This window comes from Chamaea fasciata, unplaced genomic scaffold (assembly GCF_029207755.1).
Source record: "Chamaea fasciata isolate MVZ Bird 193981 ecotype frontalis unplaced genomic scaffold, bChaFas1.0.hap1 SCAF_10, whole genome shotgun sequence".
Classification (NCBI taxonomy): domain Eukaryota; kingdom Metazoa; phylum Chordata; class Aves; order Passeriformes; family Sylviidae; genus Chamaea; species Chamaea fasciata.
Window position 1 is genome coordinate 19,689,656 of NW_027094095.1, and position 24,591 is coordinate 19,714,246.

Here is a 24,591-nt window from a genome sequence, read left to right on the forward strand (position 1 = left end):
AAATGCCAAAAGCCAAAGCTGTTTGCTTTCAATTTAATTATTGCATAATCATCTTACATTAAAGTTTACAGTTAAGGTCATGTTACTGTTATTCTGTATAACAGTCCTTTAGATCCTTTATTACTGGATGTATGCTTATCATAAGACAAAAATAATGACAACTGTATGTTTTGGGTGTGTTACTCATAACTCTGTCCACCACAAGTGGTAAATGTGGAAAAGGTTTTCTATGAGGTCTCCCAGGTTTCAGAAACACAAAGCCTCACTTGGATGATGCAGAATGGCAGCGACTCTGGAAGCTTGCACTGCCCCAGGACTCACAGGAGCATTTGGCCCACTTCAGCTGCAATGTGCATTGAAGACTCATGGGTTTATTAAGATATCACAATCCTTACTATTTTTCAGAATCCTAGTTTTTAAATTATGAGGTCAGGAAAAGTTTTAAAATACTACTCTAGTACATTCTAAAAATTAATAAAAATGAAAACAAAAAATTATTAAAGAGAAGAAATATAGCCCTTTTCTCCCCCTCTGGTTCTGTAATTTTATGATTATTAAGCCAATCTCATAATGCATAAATGTGTCACCTTCATTTGCTAATGCTGGGACTGGTTAAGATTGCTTCCTGGAGCTCTGAGCAAGTGCATGCTGAGAAAGAGCTTCAGGAAAGCATGCAGTTGGGGATCTTTTTTGTTGTTGTTGTTAATTTTTCTTTTTTAACTACTAATCTAGCATCACGACACAAAAGAGAGCAAAAGCAGCAACTGTATTACTGTCATCCCATCTCTCTGTGATGGCTTTAGGCAGTTCTGTGCTGCCAATAAAGAGCCATGAACAGGGGCTGCACATCACTATGCCAAAGCTGGCTCTTGCACAGGGGGGACAAAGGACACATTCCTGTTTCTATTCCCTGTTTAGTGGTGCACTAACCCAGGCACAGCAGCACACACACCTTCTCATACAGACACCTTCTCATCTGTTTAGAGTTCATGTTTGTTCCTTGATGAATTAAGAAGTTACATAAATGTTAAACGCTCTTAAAATGAGACTCACAAAAAACTCAGAGCTCTTGTGAAATGCAAATTCCAAATTAGATCTCTCTTAAAGAGCAGAATAATAAAAACAGCCATCACAATTTACCACTCCTTTCTCTTTTACATTCTTCTCAGTATGACTTTCAGTTAGGTAGGTATGTATAATAAACTACTGCCATGCTTGGCCTCTTGTGGATCTATCCTGTTTACACATTGCTAAATCTTTTTTATTGCTTCTGACAATATGTTGTTTCATACCTTTATATCTGTACTTATATTGGTTATATTGCTGGGTTATCATTGTGGTGGTGAATTACACTGAAAAAAACCATATCTGTATATCTGATAGGGTTTGGCTCACACAAACATTTCCATTACCATAATATTTTTGCAGCATTTATTTAATACACATTTATACACAGATACATGGTTATCCTTTACCAAACATACTAGAACAGAATAACTCCCATCAGTGCTATTACCAGGAAAGGAAAAACTGACACTTTCTGGCAAAAGCAAGAGATGACACAGCCAATGCAAATTATTTATCTTGGTTGTTCCCCATGCTGAGTCCTTGAGGTCTGAGGATGAATTAAGTGCCTAGCAACTAACATATAGTCCCTGCCACCCTTCTTTTCTTGTTTCTCTTTATGTGGAGAATTCAGACCTCACCAGGAAATACCTCTTATCCCAGTTAATAAGAAGATCCTCATTTATCACCAATTGTCAATCCATGCAGATATCTCCATCCAGTTCTACACTAGCCATTCCCAGAAATGCCGACTGCTGTGCACTACATAGGGAAAGTCAAAATATGTGAAAACTGCAATCAACTCTTAGTCACGTAACTATTTATACAGCCAAAGGTTATAAAATGCCTTTGATCTGACAGCTGCTGGGCAGAACCAAAATGAATATAACTAATGTTCTGTTTGAAATTTTTGGGGAAATTCAGAATTGCCATCCACAGGGTTTTACCAGTGGCAGAAAACCAAGACAATACAGAGGCAAAGAGATGCAGATCAGCCAAGTCCCACGTATTGAATGTGAGATTCATGCACTTGACAGCCTGAAACTCCCTGTAGGTAAGCCTTCATCAAATGCATTTTCTAATCACTGCAGAGGCTTCCCCGTGCTCCTGCATGTACAGAATCAGTTTTGTCTGTCATCTGGGGTCATGAAGCAGAAGGCAGAAGCCAGGGGCTCAAAGTAAAAACCCCTCATCCTGTGTCACAGGTGTCTCCCTAGGATATACCCTGGCCCATTCCCAACCTCTCAAGTGCCAGAGGAGGAGGGTTAATGTGAGAGCCCGGGGTGCCCAAGTCAGGGCTAGTCAGGCTAGTCAGTAACAAGACAAAGGCAATTGCCAAACTGGGATCTGGGGTATTGAGGTGGGAACACAACAGCCAAAGCTCCATAAAGTCTGTGGGATCGAGAGAGCCCATTTGCTTCACATCTACTCGGCACACAGCACAAGGAGGCTCCTCGTGGCACTACAGCAAAAATGGTTTTACATCGCTGGATATGACAGCAGTGTGAGGCCACAGCAGTAGCTGCTGAAGGGTAGGGAGGAAAAATGAAGGGTAATGGGTTTGAATTAAGATGAATGGAGCAGCGGACAATTAGCTAGTTCATCAAAAGAGCAAACAATCATTAAGAGAAGCCTTTCACAATGTAAAACCATTTGTAGCGGGGTTGCTGTAAAGAGGACGCCAATTCTTCAAGACTGCAATTGAGCTTAATCGTATTCCTAACAGGGCTGATTCTCAAAAACTCAGAGAAATAATCAGTTATTTCCTGCCTTCAGTGGAAATGGAGCACTAGATCTTTGATTAAACTTCATTCCTAATATTTGGTTTGCTTGGAAAAAAATGGTCTTCTAAATTATTAGGGTACTTTGATGGAACATTTTTTTTCTTCTGTTTGAAATATTTCCTACTGCAATAAACTGCTGAATGTAAATGCTAAAACACAGATTTTCAAAGAGCTATAGAGATATTTTTAGGTTTTCAAATATTAAGACAAAATGGCATCATTTTGTATCTAAATCTGAATTTTAATGAGAAGCTCTATTGATAATCACAGAACATCTATATTTATAGAAAAATGGAATATCATAAATACAGGATTGTGCCACTATCTACATATGTTGCCTCTCTCCATACATACAGAAATCAGGGTTTAATTTCTATAGCAATGGAAATATGGCAATTTACACCAGAACTATTAGTCAGAATGCAAAAAATAGATCTAAGCCAATGTGTTGGCTCAGTTTTTAAATGTTGGATCAAGCTAAATTTTTAGCATGTATGCTTTCATTTCTGCCTCACTGAAGACAGGCACAATTCTGTGCTCACTCCATAAGACCTTTAAAGAAGCTTCTCAGACTTTTAATGCCATTTATTGTGGTGTTGCAGTACTTACGACCTAAGTCTCAAACAGAATTAAAATGTACAGCAGCAAACCAGAAAAGCCAAATACAAAGAAACTGATAGAAATTTTGCTAATATAAGTTTTATTTCTAGAGATTAGTAAAAAATGTTGAAAGAAAAGAAGAACACTAGCAAGCATGATTTTTGATTCCATGGCAAAAAGAAATACTATTTTTAACTGTGAGCTTGAAAAGTTCCCCTAAGTAAACATACAATAGCTGCTCTCTTGAGATGGAATTTCTCTAATTTGGTTAAGTGTTTAACTAAAGTTGTGCATACGGGGCACATACTCAGAAGAAAAAAAGCTTTAGATAGTAATTCGAAAATGTTGAAAATAGAAAAGTTGATGTGTAAATTCTTAGTCCCTTTTCTTAAATCTATACTCATTTTATCAAACACTTTAAAGAGCAGAAAATGTATCCATTAAGCAATATACCTTCAGATCTTAGCAGTGTGAATGTACACAAATAAACATGTAAGACGAGAGTATAATGGACAAGCTAAAATGTTGAAAGCTGGCTTTCTCAGCATATTTCTATAAGCATAACTATTTTGAGATAAATACATACCATTGCTCATTAGCTTTATTTCATAAGTAATATAACAATTGGATAGGCAGAAAAAAACCCCCACGTTATAAATTACTGGTATATGTTATTGCATGAGCAATAGAGCAGGATGTGAAATCAATAAAAATGAAATGTCTTTTTCTGTAAAACATGTGTTACAGAAAATGTAAAAAAAACACCCAGAACTTGCAAAAACCTGACTCCTCCTTCTCCAAACATATATATAAAGTCCATATTTTTGCCATTTTTCTAAATTGAAGCTTAAAGGAGTTTTGTTTTCTTTTAAACTTCAGTGACTGTGGGAAAAATTTATACACTGCACAGGGTATTCTTTTAGGTGCATATTTTCTAGCATTGTTATTAATAATAATAATAGTACAAAAAAGTGTAGCAGATCAAACCAGAAGGAGCCTTGAATATATTTACTGGGAATTGCTTCAGGCTAAACACCAGGGACATGAAACAAACTGTTCTTATCACCTTTTTCCAAACACAGCGATTTAAATTTACAATGAAAGTGCCAGCACCAGCTGCACTTTAAGAAAGCACCACATGTCTTGATGAGCTCCAAGAAAATGGAAAAAAGCCCAGTTCAAGTTGGAGGTGTCATCTTCCTCTAGTCAGCTGGGTGACACAAAGCTGAAAGCGATGAAGTGCTAATTAGAGGTTGATGAACAGAATCTCAGAGTGGAAACTTGTCGAAATAGCCTCTACTGAATCATAGCCTTATGAGTCTGCCCTTATCTCCCCATACAAAGCACTGACAGAACCAGAAAAAGGCAGTGTGAATCCAAATATCTGTATGGTTAGGTTACATGTTTTATCTCTTACCATATGTCCACTTTATCTTGGGAGTTATTTAAAAATTACCTTATTTTTTCAGAATGCAGATATGACTTTTTCCTAGTTAGTTCCCTTAGAATGTCTAGACTGTATTGCAGAAGGAGCAATCAGACCTTTTTTTTTAATTAAAAAAAGCCTTTTATACCTAATTAGATAAGTGAAAAAAGTCTTCCAATGCTAAGTGATAATGAGAAAATAACTATTTCTTAATCAGAGATATGAATAAAACCACATGAAAGAAAAAAAGAAGAAATGTACTTAAATAAGGATCATGCTTAGAAGAGGTGTGAGCTTAAAATTGTTCTTCACTAAAAGCAAAGGTGGAGAGAGAGGCTTTAGCTGGCAGGAGAGTTTGGTGGGGTTTTTTTGTTCTTTATATGTAATATTAATGCTGAATTGACAGCATTTTTGGTGAGTATCTAGTTGTAATGGAACCAAAAGCAGAAATGTTTAGCAGTGCTGACGGGCAAGTACAGGCAGAGTGGTTGCACTTCTGGCAGCAGCAGGAGCTGCTGCTCACACAGCAACAGCGGATGCTCCAAGCTGGGCTGGCAGGACACTGGAAGGTAACACTGGTTTGCACAATCGTGTCTCTCTTGCTCTTCCCTCCACCCCACAGACCCCCGTTTCCTCCACATTATCCACCCAGCCTCACTGTGCTGTCCTCACTGAGCCAGTGCACCCCTCCAGGTCCCACAGCAGCAAAGCCAGCTGCAGTGGCAGACAAATACGTGCTGAATGTTAAACACAGATTCAAAGGTTCTGTTTAATTCTGGATGCCAAATCCAATTAATAAGAATGAAAATCTGAAGGTAGAGAGGAGGGTTGAAACCTTTCCCACACTGATGCAGCAGTGGGACACTGCAGCAGTAACTACTCTGTGCATGTGTGCACTACGCTGGAGACACCCTGATTTGGGTCACCAGTTTGGCACCAGAATATCTTACCTGGAATTTTTAAAAGCTTTTTTTCAAATTAGACTGCATTGATACCCAGGAACTAGCTGATTTTATGGAAAATTCCTATTTTTTATTAATAAAAGGATTTTTCTTAACTATGCATAGTAAAATAGTCACTTCGTGAACATTAAGTCATTTGTGAGATAAAATACCATCAGGACTAAATTTCATCAATTTTCAAACATCTTTCAGCCCATATGCTAACAAGTCCAGAAAAACTAGACTACATAGAGTGGAAGCATTCACAAAAGTCCAACCCCCTGTGCTCTGAATTATATTCTTGAGAGGCCTTATGCATTTCTGTGCAATGCGTGCTAGCTAATATGACGGAGTTTTTAACATAACCTGATTGTACTAAAATATAAAATACCAAAGTTACAGACCTTTGCTGATATCAACAGAGAAGGAAAAGACGACAAAACCCTCCAAAGTTTAGTCACAACACAAAAAATGCAGCCTTTGCCCTGAAGAGAGCACAATTTAAGAATAAAAATCCATGACTATGATCATTTCATGTAAACAGGATGTGCTCTACAAAATCGTACTTTAAATATTTAATACCTTGTGAGCACACACATCTATAATTTCAGTCAGTGCTTTTTCTGTTAGCCTATTGCTTCAGAAACCTAGTTAACATTAATTGTTGTCTCAAAAAAAAAAAAAAGGAAGAATCCATGCTCTTTTGAAAATGTCAACTCCCATTAAACCAGCTCTCCAAAATAATGATGTTCATCTGATTTTTCTCTCTTTGATTAGGCTTGTATAATTCTGTATTATCTTGGTAGCTTTGATGCCAAACAAGATTAAATTGTCATGTACAGTATATTAAATTTACAATCTGAATAAAAAAAAAATCACTTGCAAAGCGCTCAATCAGTATCTAGAGACATAGCTACAAAATTTACATAATCTACACCACTGACGTGCCATTATTTCCTAATTATTTATGGCCAATTATCAACTGCTGGTCAATGCTTGAAATCAGTCACTATAATTATTTCCCTACCACCTCTTGTTTAGATGCAACAGAGACGGTTTTATCAAGCTTCAGTATGACACCAACATACATATTTCCCCCACAAAGTGATAATATTTTTTAAATTCAGCAGTATTAAAAGTATTTCTACTACAAACTGTACTCTATGGTTTCTATTTACAAACTTAGAGCAGCATTTTGTACAAAACACTTAAGAGAGGATTCTCCAGAAAAAAAACCACTAAAAAATGTCAGACCAAACAAAAAGAACAAAAACAAAACCAAAAAAAACCCACGCCCCACACTAAAAGTGATAGAGTGGGAGAATCTTATTAACAGTAATGTGATCCTATTGTCTATCCTATTCTCTTTTATTTCTTGCTATTTAGCACATTTTCATCTTTTTCCTTTTGTATTTTGTCAAAATGGATGAAATAATAGCTTATTTCTGCCCTCATATCTAGATTTCACTTCTACACAAACCAGTCCTAAAGCATGCAAACAAAAATCTGCATTTGAATTCCTAATGATTCCTCCTATTGTCTCATTGCTGCTACAACCTGTCAATCACTGCTGAAAAGTGCTAATCACTCTCAGAAATCCCAGTCTCAGAGACAAAAGTACCAGTCACCACAAAAATAATACCAATTGGTCATGGGTAGAAGGCAAATCTCACTAGGGATCTAAGTGCACAATGGAGTTTATTAAGTCCGTTTTGCTATAGTCTAGCTCTGCTAGTTGCATCCGACGGTTTCAGACTTTAATTTCAAAGTCAACTAAAATCCACTAAAGTAACTTATATTCATTAGCTAGGCTTTAACTGAACTGCTGTGAAATCTCTTGGCTGCAAGGGCTTTTAGTAGAAGTGGCAGCTTTCATTTTCAATTTAAGGAAAATAGATCTAGTCGGATGTTAGGTACTTCTTTCTTAATCAGTTTGATTTTTACAGGCACTTAGTTCTTTCCAAAGTTGTTTCTTTAACTAATTGTACACATCTTTGGCTAATACTGCACATGAAAGAATACCTTACAGTTAATACCCTGTGCCTGATCAATTCCCCCCTGTTACAACATTCAACTTTAGTAGAAAGGAGGAGTAAGAATGAACATATACAATGCATTATAAAGAACTTTTGCCTCAGGTTACAGAAACTGCATTTTCTATTAGAAAGGGGAAGGTGCCTAATGCAGTAGTCTTGACATCTAAACTGCTGTATCCTAAAATCCACTTTTGCTAAGCCTCAATGCAGGTTGCACTGTTTGCATTTAAAACTATAAACACAGACTGTGTTTTCCTGTTACATCAACTAAATAGTGAAGTATGTTTGATCTTAATAAACTATAATTAAGCAATAGACAGTAATTACCTTTTAGAAATCCCTCTAGTGATCATTACCTCTGGAGTTGACTAGAGAAGACTAAGAATGTGCAATAATTCAGTTCTGTTGGTTATATGCATTCTACTTCCTTTCCCTTGGAGAAGCAAAACACTCTTAGTGGGCAAAACTTCTTCAACGAGTAAGGTTCATCTGGCTTCAGGCAGAAACTACTGCAATCATTAACTTTTACCAAAGTTGCTGTTGAGTTACATTTATCAATTTTATTGCAGTGGAAGGACTACCCCTGAAAAATGATAATATTTACATTGAAATAGGTTTGGAGAGGCATAATTTGTATATGTCTTTGGGTAATGTGTGCCTACCTGCTTGGGATAGTTGGATTTCAGTAGTTACAGAATGCAATTCTGAGCACTTCTTGATTCAAAAGGAACCCACAGCTCCCAGCCTTAGAAAGCTCCCACAGCACACTCAGTGCCCAAAGTGCTGGCAAAGTAACTTTTTAAATTCAAAATACAACATGGGAAAAGCTTTTTTGTTTGTTTTGTTTTGGTTGTTTTGTTTTGTGGGGTTTTTTTTTCTTTTCTTTTAAAACAGTGTTTGCAGTTTAGGTGACTTTCTCTTTCTTAGTTAGAATAAATAGCAAGCCTCAGAACAAAAGCAAGGTCTGCAAAGCAGTATATAACTCCAAAACACAGGTTCATTAATATAATTATCTCATGATTACAGTGTATATTATTTTGGATTTCTGATTTTTATATAAATAATAATGCAATTCAAGGGACTGTACACATAATGATCCAGGAAGGGAAGCAAGCTTGCATTTCAGTTATACTCACTTTGTGATACAATCCACTCTAGGCACATTAATTCAGAAGTACATTAATCCACAGTGCCACCTAGCCACCTGTGTGTATTTGGTTTAAATGTGACAAAAAGAAAAGCCTTCTAAAGTGTAAAAACTGTTAACCCTCTCCCCTTCCCCTCCCTTCCAGTTATGGGATGTAGATGGAGTAGAATAATAATAAAAAAATAGTCCGATGTGTTTATAGCAACTGTTACTGACCTAAAGGAAACCTGCAAATCTTTGCTACAGCTCTGTGTTACACTGTTATTACTCCAAACAACATAAACTGGGATATTAGCTTCACTGAATTAAAATGAAGCGTTCTATGAACACCTGCCTTATTGCACCAAACTTGTTTCACTGAAACGTGGAAGCTCTTCCCTCCTCTTTTTCCTTCTTTTCAGCTTTAACCTTAGAACTAAATTAGATTTTACATTATGTTTGTGTTGCAAGAATGTTTTAAAGCTTCAGCAAGTATCTAATTTATTTTAGGTCTTATTATTGCAAAAATAATAAAGTCAGGCTAGCAGATATTAAAATACATCCCCTAAATATACATCTAATAGATATTCTCAACCAGTAATATTCCCACAGCAATTTTAACACACACCATGAGTACACCAAACCTCTTTGACAGAATGCTCAAAGCACCATGTAGATCCCAGCTCAAGGTGTGACAGAAATGAGCTGCTTTTAAAACTTTTTCCTCCTTTGACAGAAACTACACAATATTCCCTGACAACCTTTTACAATTTGCATAGGAAAGGAAAGACAGCACGGGAATTGCAATGTCCCCAACAGCTATGCAAAGGAAAGCCTGAGGCTGGTGCCTGCCTCACCCAGCAAGAAGCAGGAAGCAAGGAACTTTTTCCTCCGTGGCATTCGAACCTCTTTCAGGCAAGACAGAGTTTTGTTGGCCCCTAACCTACACAGCACAACTGAGAGTGTAACAGAGTGCACTGAAGGTACGCTCAGGAGCCCTCCCAAACACACTGGGTTTTAGCAGACAAGCCAAAAACTTTCCCTGTGCAGGACATTTGACCCAAGAACTGTTCTCCTCTTAATTCTTTCCAGCTCTCAGGCCTTCACATTTTCCCTGGTCCACCAGGGTAAAGAAGGGCCAGTAGGCCAGTCTACTCAGAGAGTAATTCTAAATACTACCCTCTATGCATTTATTTAGACCCCTGCACAATGATGGCACAGAGAGAAAGACGAGGGTGGAGGAAAAGAGAAAAAAAAGGGAAAAGAAGTCTTTAATAAGTTTTCCCATTTCTATACTGAGAATTTTTCACCCTTGTTTCAATTTCCTATGAGGAAAACCAGTGATCCAGCCATGCTTTTTGCCTCTTTTAACGAAAGTAAGTTGATTAAAAAAAAAAAAAAAAAGGCACATAAAGGACACTCTTAGTTTATCATAAAAAATAAAAAAGTCCTATAGAACAGGCTACCAGAAAAAAAAAAAAAAAAAAAGGAGACATGGGCTGTTCCTAACGCAGAATAAAATAAATAATTCTTACTTCACAGTTTTCTTGCATGTTAAATGTCCAGTTTTGAGTCTCCACTCTTGACACCAGACCTAGGCTGGTTTCAGGGGACTGCAAAGACTTTTTCTTCCAGGTCTGGGGATTTATTTATTTATTTATAAATACTCTTTATATCCTGTTTTGAGGATTCTTTTGCCAACCTCTTCCTTTCTTAGCACACAGTATATAGGGAAATATATGCTTATGCCCTTCTCCTTGGTTACTTTCTGAACCTTCACTAAAAACTTTTTCCTGACAGTATAAATCAGAACTAATAAATCAAAATACACTGAAAATTTTGACAAGAATAAAAAGAAAGAAAAAACAGAGAGACTTAACTGGTGAGAAGTAAAGGACAGATGCAAGAGGACGTAAAAAACCGCAAAACAAATCATGATTTGAAGGCAGCCCTTCACCCCCACCTACCTCACTCTATCTGGCTGTCTACCACAGGCTTAATCAATTAAGGGCATGGGCTATTTCAAAAGATCCTGCTTGGTTTTGGTGAAAGTAAAAAACTTAAAATTCAAGGTTTCTTTTAAAACCTAATCTCACCCTTCCCAGCGGAGTGCCTGTCCTTTCTATATAACTTCAATACTGGTTATTTCGTATCAAAGTAAATGTAGTGGGCAGGACGATGACTGACACCTGATCCAAGACAATGGGGCAAGGACCCAGTGCCCGGCAGCCTTGTGCTTTGACAGGCTTTTTCTCCTGGTGACTGTTAGCCATTGTTTGATAACTACAGACTTCCCTTCCCACAGACCTTTCTGAACTCTGCTGTCTTTGAACGGCGCACGAAATGAGAAGGAAAGTATTTACCAGCCAGTAATTACAAGCCACCCCTCATGTAAAGGTAAACGGTAATGAGGAATGTGCAAAGAATAGCTAGCACTGTCAAAAGAGAAAAGAAAAAAAAAATAAAAAAAGAAAAAGCTTGTAAAACGTAAAGCCATACAAATGCCTTATAGACTTCTCCGCAGTAACTGTATCAATTAACCATGCTAAAAGCCCTAACTCAGATGGGCACTGCACACAGCATGTCTGCTAGTGTTTTATTATCAAGTCCATTATGATGAGTTCTTGTCCTAGACAAAAGGAGAACAGAAAAAGAATTCAGGCTGACAAATTAGACTTGAAATCAGTTTCATTTACATAACGACTGGAAGTTCATTAATAACAGAGTTTTAATTATTCATGCTCTTGTTTCACTAGATACAGCAGTTTTCCCCCTGCTGTGCTGGATGTCTGGATTAGGTAAAATGAACCATAGCAAACTGATAGACTGCCCAGATTTCTTAAGTTCTTTGCTGCTTTCAAGGAGAGCACTTGGGGGTGGAAGAGTAGGAGAGGACAGGGGGATGGGATGAAAGCCTTTCCTTCAGCTAAAGTTATAACATGCTAGTGAAGGAGATATTTAAAATCTCCTTCGGATGTAAACTTTGATTTGATGGAAACTCCATCTCAAAATTCAAACGATAAGAAACAGATGTCAAATTCTGTGTTGATTTGCCAAATTCTAGTTCCTTATTTAAATCAGTAGAATCAATGCTATAAATTTGTGTTAGGATATCTGGTGTGAGCAGAGAGTGTTTCTGGAGGAAAACATTTTAGTCTCTCACCAAGAGTTGTTTAACTTCTACACTAAACTCATGGCTATTTTGTAAATTCAGTTTTCTCACATTTCTTCTGTGGGCTTTTGTTTTTGTATTGCTTTTTCCTTTTGGTTAGCATCATTTTTAATTACAAAGTGGAATAAAGAAGGTCAGAAGACAATATATTTTTTATAGGAAAAAGTCTAATTACTAGGATCTTTGATAAAATTAATCAAAATGCAACAATGAATGAACCACTTTATCTTATAAGGGTAAGTTTTTCTCATCACAGCGTCTAACAAGTAACTCCCATTGACTTCAACATACCCTGCCGGGAAAGAATAGGATCCGTGGATTTTACATGACTATTTGCTATTCAGTGAAACCTGAGGGCCCTACTCTCCCGCTGCAGGATGCATGTAATACCCATTGAGATCAATGGGAATTACCCTTATGTCCTGCAGCACAACCAGGCCTCACAGCTACATGTCATGAACTGTGAACACTGGCAGGTGGACAAAGTGAGATTTGAAGAGTGGTGCTTACTAAAAGATGTAAGTTATACTTTGAGATTCTTCTTTTTTTTTCATAGCCTGTAACTAAGGCATGTGACCACGGGTCTGTTCTTTCAAAACATGAAGTTTTCTGAAAACAAAACAAGGAATGGAATTTAAAAAAAAAAAACCAAACAACACAAACAAACAAACAAACAAAAAAAACAACAAAAAAAAAAAAAAAAAAAAAAAAAACCAAACCAACCAAACCCCCCCCCCCCTCAAAAAACCCCAACCAAACAACAACAACAAAAAAACTATAGAAATTAAAGCTAATGGGTAATCTCTTAAGCTTTAATTATTCTTCCTTTTTGCTGGAAGAACCAGTAGCTTTTTTGCCCACTGTCTCTCCATCCTTGAATGCTTAATAATGTATCTAGAAAAAAAAAAAGATGGAAAAAACCCTAATAGGACAGAACTGTAGAGATTCAATAGACATCTGAACCATGTTTGCTCTGGTATTGGGTTATGAGTCTTCTGTTGCTGCTGGGGTTAGGTAAGGAGGAGAGATGTTTACATTTGAATTTGGGCACAAGTATACAGACGCCAAATTCTTGCCAATATGTTGCATCTTGCAATTCTGTTTATTGGTAGGTAGTGTACATAATAAATACCATGTCCATAATAAATATCATTGAATGCTCACAAAGGGTTTGTTTTCTTTTTTAATAGAAGACAATACTAATCTAAGAGGAGCAATATGAAGTTGGAAGTCAGTAAATTTAGACTACATTCCAGCTATATCACTGTCCTTCGTCACACAGCCTACCTTGGGCCAAACCATAAATCCCTCAGTCATTCTGATGGCTAAGGAGTGTATTCACATATTAGCATTCACAGGAATTGTTCTGCAGGGCTAGACAAAAATCTACGAGTCAATGTTCACCCCTGTAAAGAAGCAGCACTTAGACTGGCCTCATATTTTCTGTTCCTCTCCCTGGAAATAAGGAGGCAGCATTTCCTTGACTGATTGGTTTACTCCATTAATACATTCCTCAGTCAGGTTAGTGATGAACACAGTAAAAATCTGAAATGAAAAGAGCTGCTAGATTCCTGTTTGAGAAGATTTGGTTGATGTGAACAATTTCCTCTCAGTCTGAGAGTGACAACAGGAACATAATAAAGGCATGAGAGGTGTATGGATGCATTAACCGTGTAATGTGTTTTTGATTGGACTTTATGAGAATAATGTGAGTTTCTTACTGCCAGCTCCAAATATAGGTTGTTCATAAAGAAACTAGTGCTAACCTGACAGACTTGATAGGGTCTAGTGGAAAAAGAGGTCTGCTTACCACAGAGGTCAAAAGGGACCAAGGTTATTCCAGCCTGCGCTATGAACACATTTCATTTTTATCCTCACCAAGCTCCCAGATATATGATGTCTCTCACATTCCTGTGGGAGATCCTATGTTTCTAACTGTTCTCCTAATCTTTTAGGAAACATAGCAGGCAGCCCCCACTGCACAGATGGCATGCAGTGTCTGACTGAACCAGCAGACTTGGTGCTGTCTCAATGCCTTTTATTGGCAAGAACTGATTGAGTAGCCCTGATTGATACTCTTAGTAGTAGCTGGACAATCTGCCTTGCTGTGTTTAAACCACAGACCATGTGGCTGTTGGAAGACACTTTTTTTAACAGCTTTTTAACAATTTACAAGGGCAGCTTTTTTGAGAAATTATCTTTCCTGGTTTTAACATGTTGCTGTCTCTACATATTCTTTGTCTATCACTGGATTTTCTAAAAAAGAAAACCCTTCCCGGTAACTCAGTGTGGTTTATTTTCAGTTGCTTTCAAGTTTTAGAATATAAAAAGTGCAAAATCCTGGAAAAAATCTTAGTGAGAAAGTGTCACAGTGAAAAAATACAGTCACGAAAAAATATGGACACACATATCACTTCCTTGTCATTGACAAACCACACTGCTGAAAAACCTAACGAGATAGAAGCTTTAAACAACACGTTAAGGCAAATTAAACAGACTGAATGACTCTCAGATAGTTGTTCTGGCTCACATTTTCAGATATCCCAGATTCAAACCTAGTCAAGACTTGACTGTCTAAGACTGCAAGCTTACAAATAGAGCCCTTAATTTTACATAAAAAATTAAAGATTAAAATTACCTTTCTTTGATCACTTCTTTTTGAAACAAGTGACCTACAGCACACATTTCTGAGCTTGTCAAACCTAATAACTGTCTTTGATTCATCAGAAACTCAATGCCATTTGGCCCACTGCACAGTATGTGATGCTGTGAACACACTTTTTCCCACAGCTAGAAGAATTATGTACTGCTTCTTCTTTAAGGAGGATACTTTGGTGAAGAGACAAAAGAGAGCTGTTTTTCAGATCTAACCCTTGTTATCTCCATTTACCACACTTTACCTGTTCTCACCAGGTAATTTCCAGTTATTCACAAGTTCCCCTTTAGCCTTAATAAGGAAATCTTCAAGTTAGGTTAGTGCAGAAGATTAAGACTGTATTAAGTCTGAAATGTTCTGCTACCAATTAGCCCTCTCGTATTTCTGTAAGCCTTGAATTTTTGATGCGATCAATGACACCAAGTGGAGCCATCTTCTGTGGAGTGGTTATTAAAGATATAAAAATCAATACAAAGATGATACTTGGAAATCTATATCACAAGATAATGAATCATCATGAGAGCCAGCTAAGAAGGAATGTCAGCAAACCAAACAGAAGGTTTGTGCATAACAAATTATTTGATGCCAGCAGAGTTTAAGCTAAATTTTGCATGAGACAGAAGTCTTCAGGCAACACTTATGATACATTTGCATGGCAAGGTTTTAATGAGATGGAGACACAAGACCAACCATGCACAGGGCTTTTTGTGCATTAAAGAGAGACAGAGGGAGAGAGAGATGATTGAGACATATAGGATTAAGACAATAATGCTATAATTTGACTTTAATGACAAAACAGCATCAAAAACTTTCTCTGTCAGTAATCCTTATTCAATTTCTTTTAAATGAAACATTATTTGCCTGCACCTTAAGTGCTGATTGTTATTGGAGTTGTGTATTGGAGCTTCACAGGATACTCCAAATTTAATTTGAACTAGGGATTGATTTGGTTGGCTTCAAAGCCAGGTTTTCCTTTCCAAAATTGAACTAGTGCATGACTTTGCAAGTTCATTTGGGTTTACTGCCTGACACAATTGTATAAGACTTTACAGCATTTAGGGCACGTTTTGCCCTGCTGATCTCTTGTTCACTCAACTGTCCAGACCCGACCCCCCTCCCCCGCACCCCCCCCCCCCCCCCCGAACTATTAAAACAAACTGTCCTGTTGCCCCTCCCGCATTTCCCCGGGAAATGCATTCCTCACTAAAAGCTAAAGATTCAGGAGACTCACACAGTTCAAATTCATATTATATGAAAAACATCATCACTTTAAACTTATATCAAATAAAAGGTTGTGAGAGCATTTTACTATTATTAGTTTTCCTAGAACTTTTCCGAAATATGAGAACAGCATGTTCTTATTTTAGAGATTACTCATTTTACTGAGGTATGTAAAAAACAAAATGAACTAACATTAACATATGACAAGGTCTTAGGTAATTTGATCTTCTTTAGTTGTGGGACATTTGCCTGCTAATTGCCTATCCTGTCTATTTAAACTGTGAGTTCTTTGTGATACAGCTACATTACTATGACTGAGTCTAAGTCAGGGTCTCTGAACACTAATGGAATTCAAATGACTGATATTAATAAAATCAGATAATAGTATCCCATTGGAAGTCTTAGAAGATCCAGAATGGCAACAGGTCCTCTAATGCATCTTAATCTGCTGTAGCTACAAAGCAAATCACACGCTAAAATTTACAGCTTTACTCCAATTTTTTTTTTTTTTTTTTTTTTTTTTTTTTTTTTTTTTTTTTTTTACAAACTACATATATTCCTTTTTCAAACTCTGTATTCCCTTCCAAGTGGTATTTGCTCTTATTCAGTAGGATTGGGACACTCTGAACACACCTACTGCAGTACAACAAATCCTCTGTTTCCTCGGTTTTCCCAGGCACACACAGCTTTCACATTTGCAGGCAGTAAGTAGCAAGTGCTTGCAGATAATCATAATCTCAGCACACAATCACAGCTTATTGTGCTTTTAACAGGACACTATATGCAAGCCCGTCATTCTTTGTTAATCAGTAACTGTCTGTTGTTTGACAGCCACTAGACCTTTATTTAATTTTTAGTGTGCAATTTCTTCCCTTCTATATTTCAAAACCTCTTCTCTATTTCAAATAAAAAGACTAAAAGGCAACAGCAGTTCAGATCCTCACCAGGGTAATATGCATACCTCCAAAGGTTGCATCTATTGAGGATCAGTCCTTTGTCCTGCAAGCAAGAATAACACTGAAACATAACAGCAACTCTACTGCTGCCTGCTAGAGGCAGCTGGCAAGTTAGTGAATCAGCCATCCAGTTGTATCGCAAAGCTACTTCAAAACTAAAGAGACAAATAAAGAGCAGCCATGACATTCTTCGTGCAGTTTTCACCAGCCATTGCAGTTTTGACTTAATTTGTTTCCCTGCCTCTTTGCATCTTGAGTCTTTGAAGGCAAATGAACCAGTGGGTGTCACAAAACAAGGAGAACTAGAACAGCCTTCAGTAATAACAAAAACTAACGGAAAAAGCAGATCTTTTGCAGGCAACATTTCACATGGCTCAAAACGTCTTTGCCGCTGTTTCAATTCTGCAGCCTTGCGATTGTTCTGACACCTCTTTATTGTTCCTTTTAAGTGCAAATGCCTAGGTAGCATCACTATAAATGAAACAGTAGTGTTCACAGATTGCATTCAACGGCTGTTAGAGCTTCCTCTCCTTCATCTACACAATTTGCATCTATTACAGGCTCAAGAATACAGCATTTGCTACTTCTCAGTGGCCTCAGAAGGGCACAGGAACCCCCCCACTAAAGAACGGCAGTGAGGCTGATCTTTAAAGCCCTTCCTAGAGGCAGCCCCTCCATGGTGCTTACTGAAGAATGGGAGGGGGGGAAGAGGCTGGTGCTGTGAAGACTTTGAAGGACAGCACTATGATGCGCTATGCAGGTTCTCTGAATGATCCCACCTTGGGGTACCCACCACAAAATTTAAGGTGTTCAACAAGAATTGCTAATAAATACTCAGAGCCCTAATCCAAGTACAGGCATTCAGGGCTTCCCAAACGTGGTTTAGAGGGGTTTTGTACAGTGATTTGTGCTGTAGTCTGTCTCTGGGGCGCAAAAAAGTGGTGGGCAAGTACATTTTGTACCTGTGAAATTCACTTTCCTTTCACAGCACAACGGGGAAAAGCAGCATATAGAGAACAACCTCTCTTAATAGTCTAATATCAGTTATGTGTTGAGACTATTTGAACAAAATTAACCAGTATGTCTTCAGCTAAAACCCTGTATGGAAGCTGGGCAGTGTTTTCATGCAAAGCAAGATACAACACAGGAGGTGCTGTGTGTTTACTTTCAGGTTGCTCAAACCAAGAGAGGACAACCACTCTTAATAAATCAAACATACAAAGTGCAGAAGCTGCTTATTTTTTATTTCTGAGAAAATAACAGTTTGATGATTTGATTACTCCTCTTGGATACTTAAAGAAAGCTCTGCAGACGAGATTCAGAGCTTTTCTCTCTTTCAGGGAAATGTTTGCAATAATAATTGGCAGGAGTGGCATATTTCAGAAATGAAAGTACTAAAAATGTGAGTTGTTTAGGAAAGAAACTTATGCTATTTATGTTTAGTACTTGAGTAGACCTCATTTAGGACCTTTAGGTGTGGTACCAATTATAACTAGGCTAGAGGTGATTGCATACTCAATGTGGTTTTAGTACAGTTATTATAACTGTGTAGTTATTATCACACAAGTCCAACATTTCAACAGAGTCATACTACAGCATGTGATGCCATTGATGTTCAGGTAGTGCACACAATTATTTGTCCTTTCCGTCATGAGACTCCACTGTTGTAATATTCACATCAAACGAAAGCAAAAATACTACTTCTATTGTTATGGTTATTTTTCTTTGTTGTGTCTTTCAGGAATCAGAAGATAAGCCAAAGCCAGGAGATAGGAATTCATTTTACTAGGCCACCCTGCTGATCAACTAAAACAATAAGCTACCATACGCTTTATCTCTGTGACAATGCAATGGGATTATATTATTTTATCTTGTTTTACTAGCAAAGCGTAATTGTATACAGCCTCTCCATGGAGCACACAAAGAACTGAGACTGGAAATTTGAAAAAAGGAGATCAGTGTATGAAAATACATTTTCTTCAATTCTGATCAATAGAATGAAAATCTGAAGAATCACTGACACAACATCTTTCATATTCTTATTCTTTTTCGAGATAGAGAACATATTTCACTTTCAGAATTGAACTATTACAAACACAGTTGGAGTCTGCATTATCTGTCCTTTGGATCCCAATCATCGGCTTAAAATCTTTGTCATAGTTTTTTCATTTAAAAGAAAAGAATTAGGTAAAATCTCTTAAATGACCATAAGAATGTATAAGCAAATACTCCATTTGCATGTCCCGCTTCTGTAGAATGCAAAGTAAACCTCTCTTCAAACACACAATAGATACATTTTCCCGAAGACAGATACTTGTTTCATATCATCTTTTGTTCAATAGTTAAAAAGATGAGATTTTTGTCAAATAACCTACAACAAAATCAGTGCTAGGGAAAGCCCTAAGCACTGACTACCCACCTTTCTGTTTAGAATGATATTTTTCCGTTACTGCCTTAAACACCTTGCAGCACGACTTCAGTGTCCCACTATAGTATGCCATCAAGTGTGGTTCTAATATTCTCCTATAAATTCAAACCAGAGTCACAGGAGAGCAAATCACAATGCCTCAACCTTCTACAGCAGTCAGTGGCTATACAGGACACAGATTTTCATCCACTCTAAACACTCTAGAAATTCATTTCAGCTACACCTATCTAGCACAAAATTAATTTATATAACATACTTTGACCCCCCAGATAAACTTATATAAAGGCGGGTTTCCTCCTAGTAAGAGAACAGAAAAGTCTTTAAGATGAAGTTACAGCACAGTGGTGGTTGTACTCAAAGGAAAGCAAGTAGTATTGTAACTTAGATGAAGCTACAAAGCTCAAAAATTCTGCAGGCCTACATTTCCCATTAAACTAGTTGCCCCTGCCCAACGACTTAGAAACTGTCCATCATTACTAGAAAAGAGAAGCTGCGTACAGGTATCATAGATAATGCAAACCAAACATAGCATATGTTTATGCAAATAGATGAATTTCACAGTTTTATATTTCTCTGCATTTCCCACTAAACCTGGATTTGAAACAACTTAATTAAATTAGACCACTGGTAAAACTCCAGGAGAAATTAGCTCAACCAGACAGAAAAATCGCAATAGCATCACTGATAATTGGTTGCACCCTTCCAGACTTTGCCTTCCAGAGAGGCAGATACAAAATAAACAGATGCAGCACGAAGATAACCACTTGGCAAAACCTGGATGCAAGAGCACAGTAGCCAGGTGAGTACAATCATCCAAGTAGGAGAGGAAGCACTGAAAATGGTTCATCAGGAACTATTACAAGGCTTTTCAGCCCCACATGGCACCCTTTTCAGCCCCTTGACACCAAACACTACCGGCCTCTCTCTCAAAAGCAGCATTTTTAAAAACCTGTCACTGTGGCTGCACAGGCAGTGCCAGGAGCCACCACACTCGCTTCCTCATGCTTCCCACCACCTGGTGCTGGCAAAGATCCCTTTGGCTAGCAAGGCACTGGGACTTCGTTTTTTCTTGTGGCTCTATTGTAAAGGGTACAATGTGGATCCTTGTCTCCTTAGGTATAATTAAGTGCTTAAGTGGCAGCATGTCATGCTGCAATTTTGTGATTTGAGCCTGGGTCCTGAGCTGGCCTGAAAGCTCAGAGGGCAGACAAGCAGCACTGCATTGAATAACTGGTGAAAATTGCCAAAGATAACATTAATTCAGGGGATGAATGCACAGGAAAAATTTAGAGGGGCCTACCTTCAACTCAACTTCATCAGCAAAGCTTTAAGTAAAGAATGAAAGGAAACAGCAAGGAAGAAGCCATCAAATTATGTTTGTCACAGTAGCACCTCCAAAAACTTACAGGTCTCTTACCCAAGATTAGGTTTCATTCTGCCCATCTTCAGGTAAGGTGGTGTCACTGGAGTACTGTTACCTGCAAAAAAACCACAAAATATTTGTGAATTTAAGATACAAACATTACAAGCATTAAAAATGTAAAACATGATATGTTTAATCACACTGCTTATCAGAAATTAATCCATATTTATCTAGCAAAAAAGCAAAGGACAGAATGAATCCAGAAGCTCAGTTTGGTGGCTGAGAGCTGGTGAAAAACTGATGAATCTTATGTAGCAGTGGAAGGGCAGTAATAAAAACAAAGTCCCAACTGAAACACCAAACCAATTAATTCTTAATCTTCCAACAATTAGTTATTTGATGAGAGCATTTTTGCCAACTGCCTGTATTGATCATGAAAATAAAGGAAGGCTTCCACCATCATTAAAACTACATTTCTTTCTCATCCAGAGAGATAGTAGTTGCCTTTGGAGACTGAACAAAGACAGGTCTGAATTCTTCCCCTACACTCTATTCTTCCCCAAGCATGGATCCAGAGAGAAAGACAAAGGGGTTATTTTGATTTGCACACCACTGCTTCCTTTCATGCTTTTTTTTCCTTGAAGTGGCATGTGCTCCTTTAAAAGGAGCAGACTCCCAGCTTGCCATGGGACCCCATTGTTTTGTATCTGTGATTGAAATAAATCTCCTGAAATATGTTTGGTTTCTCTTAAATTTCAAAGTGATGGCCAATACTCAGCTGCAAATGGTTTCAAACTGATCTTAGCCACTGCAGATTAAAACTCCCTCATCACTTGCTGTGAAACAAAACACAGTTAAAACCCTCTCATCATCATCTGGAAAATTCTGGTCAAACTTTCCTTTCCGCTATCCTCATTCATATCTGGAGACATTCTTTGGAAATCAACACAGAGAATTTAGACTTCGAGGTAATGCATGCAAGTTCCCACTGGATTTAGCAAAGTTACTTCAGGATTTAGCATTATTTCAGGCTAAGCATGTATTTCCACAAACTGAACTGAGAGCAAAGTGTCCCCATCTCTACATAATCTTTGCATCCACCTCCCTCTTTTACTTTCTCATCTGGTCATGCCTGATATTCAATTACAACTCCAGACTTACTCTTTGCCAAATTAAGCAGGCAAGTGTTTCATTACTTCTCCTTTTTTTTTTTTTTTTTTTTTTTTTTAAACTTGTTTATCTTATCTCTGGCTCTCTCTTAAATAAGTGATTTGCATGTGTCTTGAAGCCAAGAAATATCTTCTAGTCTTTCATACATTTCTGATCTGATCAAAAGTATTTTATTGGGAGAAATGATTATGTAATGGTTATGGGGGAGGAGAGTTGTGAAACTAGAGTTACAAATAACTGAGTATTCAAGGAATTCTGCAGCCTAAATTGGCTACAGAAATTTGATTTTAAGCTGAGATAGAAGACATTTAATATTATCAAAGGAAACAAAATTAACAACAGCTTCGCAACAAAAAACCAAACCTATAAATAAAAGCTTATTTTGAAATTGATACCCACAGTAGTAAAGGAGGAACTAAATCAAGATCACAGCTAAGACAGAGGAGCTCTATTCTTGTATCAGTTTTGATCACTGTGCAGCCTCAAGTAAGAAACTTCTTTAGTATCTAATGAATCAAATTCAGATAGTGATACCATCTTTAAAGAGCTTTGACATCCTCAATCCGAAGTTTTATTACTATGGCATGCCTGGGTCTGTGGCATAGTTTTTGCAAGAAAAAGCTAGTAGTTTCATGCAGAGAAGTAGCATATGTTCAGTTTAAAATTCAAATGTATTTATAACTGAACGCTAATGGCAATGTCATTTATTCATTTAACAATTTTGCAATAGGCCATATGAGGCAAGCCATTTTTAAATGCATTGATTGGTACTGTACAGAGAAAGAAGAGTTAAAAAGTAGCTGAAACTCATCAGAAGTTGCAGAGTACCTTAAGGTGGTGAATGCTGCACAGTGGTCACTTATTTAGAAATGTTCTGTTTTCAAGGAGTGGGGGAAAAGGAGAGGTTGAGGTTCAACAGCTTTCCTTAATATTTTGGTCTGCAATAGTTGTATTAAAAGTCTCCATGCCTGAAACAATACAATATGAGAAAGACATTTCCTCAAGGGTTAAAGCACGTAGTTATTTTTTAAAATTATGTTTTTTCAAGAATCTCCAACACAGAAAAAGAGCTACTTTCTTTTATCATCGATCTTGAATGGGCCATATAAAAGAGTCATGTCAGCACTAAACTTACAGGCCTTAGAGGACAGCTTCTTTTATGCAGATTTTTTTTTAATAATTCAAGAATAGATTTAACTTATTTCAGTGTGTTATTTTACAGTTTTAGACACGATTTAATAACAAAAGAAAAGCACAGTACTCTTTATCTGTTCATACAGTGAAGGAAAGCTTAGATTATTTCACTAAAAGATAGTGTGATTGAGATGTGTATGTCTGCAGCTTAACCATACTGGCTTTAGAATTTGCTAAAGATTACGATTGCATTTTTCTGCTGTAGATACACCTTTGCTTTTTAAAAATGTGTGAACAGATTTTTAAGAAATAGAAGACAATTAATTTATTGTGCTCCTTCTAGAAAATGGGGACCATTTTTCCCCTTAAAAGTTACACCTTCCCTTCTACTACCCCACAAGTTTAGTTAGTCGGAAATAATGGGAAATATCCCTCACTTATCAAAATGGGAAACAATTTCTTTTACAGAAGGTAGATGTAAGGTGCTGCTCCATTGCCATACCAAGTGTTCCTAGCCCACAAGAGCCCCAAAGCCAGCCTGTCTTGCTGGTTGGCCTCTTGCCTGGCAGGTTGATCCTCAGCAGAGGAATGTCAGACCTGATGCCCTTCTGAGTGCAAGGCTCAGTTTTATTTTCCTACCTCCTCCTACCTAAAATTCAGAGCTTGAGGAAGTGTTTGAAGCAGCATGGAACAGAATAAAGGGTTACAGGCAACATGCAGGTCCCCTTCAATGTGCTCTTCTATGATTTATGAAACCCAGCCCAATGACTAAGTCGTAAAGCTCACCTTTTTACAATATGAGCTAGAAGAGAGACTGGATGCCTTTCTCTTAGGATGACAAAATGCAGTATTCTGCATATGAGACAGTATTTCTCCTGGGAATATTTAATTTTGGATAATAAACAGTACTCTTCTATACCTAACGAGAAAATTTTGTTTTGTCTTGAGGGAGAAATTTCAGGATAGCTTTGGGAACAACCACCTCAGAATAAAATTGCAAACAGAAAGAAGTTGATAGAGCTTTTCGTACACTCATAGTACACATTGGCATAAAGGTAATTAAAAAAACCCCAAACCAAACAACTTTATTATATTAAAAGAAAAAGGAAACACTAAGCAAACTTTCAAAGGAAGGATTTTTAGAAGTTATGAATACAATACATGGTTTCAAAAGACCCAGGGGAATCAGGTAAGGAGAGCAAAATACACTGGGAAATCTCATAATGTGCTCTCATCTGCATTTAACAGTGAAATTTACACTCAAAAAATGAGTTTTAAGAATTTTTTTTCCTATAAAAATCAGTAAAAACAAGGCAACTTGCAAATCTTCTGGCTCAGGATTTTATTTCTGAGAAAGGCAAATGTTGCACTAATTCCATATCCCTGTAAATAAGGAGATACAGAAAACCTTTTAACAAGGAAGATACCTCCTCTGCTTATTTATTCAGCAGGGGATATGTAGAATCAAGTGAAAATCACTGAAAGTGAACCTGAGTCTTTCAGCAATAGAATT

At 37.4% G+C, this 24,591-nt stretch overlaps 1 protein-coding gene across 1 annotated transcript in view; it reads right to left on the bottom strand.

Annotated features, from left to right (window-relative positions):
* The window catches only part of ADGRL2 (adhesion G protein-coupled receptor L2), a 313,675-nt gene extending 292,205 nt beyond the window's left edge, over positions 1 to 21,470 (bottom strand). The window contains exons 1-2 of the mRNA XM_066192572.1: positions 21,321 to 21,470; positions 20,829 to 20,889 (exon numbers count right to left, since the gene is read on the bottom strand). The gene's annotated coding sequence lies outside the window, so the exon portion shown is untranslated. The remainder of the gene's footprint in view (positions 1 to 20,828; positions 20,890 to 21,320) is intronic.
* Between the last annotated feature and the right edge of the window lie 3,121 nt (positions 21,471 to 24,591).